Raw genomic sequence first — 2,500 nt, 5'->3', positions numbered from 1 at the left:
GCACATTCCGGATGGTCACTGAATCGCAGGTTGTCCAGCCTCTTCAATTTCATAGATGGAATCGAGGCTCGTAGGGATACCACACCCAGCCCGCCCTCTCCCACAGGGGCATGGAAATACCCCAGTGGAGTGTCGTGTGGAAGATCGAGCCACCTCCTCATGGAGTTCCTCACTTTGGTGTCGAGCTTCTTGAGGAGACCCCGAGACCAGGGTCCCAGAATGAGGCGATGAAACAGGCGGGGCAGAAGGTATGTTCGCAGCACCACTAGGCGCTGTTGGGGCTTGAGGGGTGCTCTCCTAACTTTCTCCAGGAGGCCTTCCAGCTCCTCCTCTATCCCCAGAGTCTTGGTGCCCTCCGGAGCGAAGGTGACGCCCAAGTACCGCCACGTCGTTGCCACCCCTGAAGCTGGGAGGGGCTGACCATTGATCGTGAAGTCTGTGGTGGTGAGGACCTTGATCTTCTTGTCCCTTCCCGAAGGCTGCAGCGAAAGGGTAAAGCTCTTGCTGACGTTGATCGCTAACCCTCGCGGTTCCAAGAAGGCCGCGAGGTCGTCAAGCCGCTGCTGCAGACCTTGCGGGGTGGATGCCAGCACGACGAGGTCATCAGCAAACGCCATGGCGTCCAGGGCGAAGTCGTCACTCCGGAAGGTGATGTTGCGGTCGATGCCGCACAGGAATTCGTCCGCGACCATGTTAAATAGTATGGGCGATAGTGGGTCGCCCTGTCGAACCCCGGTGGTTGGCTGAACCCTCAGATCCTCCCCCTCAAACTGCAGGGTAGTGTGAGAGGTTGAGTAAAGTTCTCTGAGGTAGGCCAAGAAGCTGTCGTCAAAGCCAGCCCGCAAAGCACCACGAAGGATGGCTTCCGTTGAGACGCGATCGAACGCCTTGGCCATGTCGATGCTTGCGAGATAGAGGGGCCGGAGCTTTTGACGGGCCTCGTTGAGTGCAGTGGACAGCAGCAGCACATTCTCTGCGCATCCGTCAACAGGCTGGAACGCGCGCTGCCTGAAGTCCAGTGCTGCGGCTGCTGTTGCTCTCTTGGCCAGGATCCGGTGGAACAGCCTTTGCACCACAGGGCCAACTGTTATTGGCCGGAAGTCTGAGGGCTCTTGCGCAGGATTTTTCTTGGGGATAAATGTTGTACGGGCACCACGCCAGGAAGGGGGCAGGCGGCGTTGCAGCATCAAGATGTTCAGAAGGACCCGTAGTAGCCGCAGCGGGACTGAACGCAGGAGTCTGGCCGAGAAACCGTCGGGACCCGCAGCCGAGTTCCTTGGTGGCAGAGCTGCCCGGATCTCCTGCGCAGATGCTGGCTGGAACACATCGATCCTCTCATCTGGTACTGCAAGTCGGTCCTTCGGGGGGGCCGGGGGGGCGCTCGTCATGAACTCCCGCCATGACTCCAGGAACAGGCGCTTATCCTGCACGTTCACCGCGCTCGGTCCGTCCAAGATTGACCGAGCACAGTCCGCCTGCCGCTTCCGGAAAAGGTCCTGGGTGGTGGCGTACTCCCATCTCTTCCTCTTGCGTCTACTCTCTGGTCGCCGGGTCGTACGAGGTGCCTGCCTTCTTGCAGGAGGTGCTACTTGGAACGCCGCTCGTAGGTAATTGTCCAGCAGGTGCGTCACGTCAACACCACGTAAAGCCTGCTGTGCAACGTCCCATAGTCTGGGGCCCTGGAATGACTGGGGGGCAGCTCGGGAGAGGAGGCTGCGCAGCTCGGCCGAGACTTCTGCGGCGGAGCCCCCCTCCGCTGGGGCCGGCGCCCCGGGATGACGCAATGGGACTCGCGGTCGGCCAGGTGGAGCAGTGGCAGACCGGACACGTCCTCCTTCAGGAGGCAGGGCTGCAGAGGCTTGATCCGCAGGCGCCGTCTTCCCGTCGACGGAGGGCCAGGACTGGCTCCTTGAAGTCGCCGGCAAGTCGGTGGCGACGGTAACATCGCTTGGGGTTTGAACCGGCCCGGGAGTTTCGAAGGAAGAGCGGGATCGCTGGGGTTGCTGCACCACATGGGTCACAGCACCGTCAGGTGTCACCACATCTCCCTCTCCACTCGCTAGCACAGCTCGTACCCTAGAGGTTTTTGTCTTTCTTGCTTGCTCCGGTCTGCTCGTCGACGACCATGGCCTCTCCGCATCGTCCATCAGGTCCTCCCCAGGCTCGGATCCAGGGACGAGACCATCTCCAGGTTGGAAGTGGCGTTCGGTGTGATGCCTTGCAGCACGGGGCCCCGCACCAAGAGCGGGGGGACGACCGGACAATGGAGATCCGGAAGAGCAGCCCGTCTTGGACCGCTTAGGCCGAGCTCCCATGGCCACATAGTCAGGATCACCAGGACTGCCGGACGGCTCCACCGAAGAGAAGTCATTCTCCGGCGATGAGTTCTGCACCGCGCTGGAAGACTCCAGACGTGGCACCCTTGGACGCAGCAACCTGGAAGACTCTGGACATGGCACCCCCGGACGCAGCTCACTGGAAGACGACTGGTTTTGGGCTC

General features: G+C 61.2%; 1 pseudogene; it reads right to left on the bottom strand.

Moving 5' to 3' along the window:
- LOC120847288 overlaps positions 1–2,500 on the bottom strand; it is a 9,947-nt pseudogene that overhangs the window by 3,831 nt on the left and 3,616 nt on the right.

The sequence above is a fragment of the Ixodes scapularis genome, unplaced genomic scaffold, assembly GCF_016920785.2.
Source record: "Ixodes scapularis isolate PalLabHiFi unplaced genomic scaffold, ASM1692078v2 ptg001158l_1___fragment_3__unscaffolded, whole genome shotgun sequence".
NCBI classification, from domain to species: domain Eukaryota; kingdom Metazoa; phylum Arthropoda; class Arachnida; order Ixodida; family Ixodidae; genus Ixodes; species Ixodes scapularis.
Note: the sequence above shows the minus strand (reverse complement) of the source record. Positions and strands in the feature narration are given on the sequence as shown.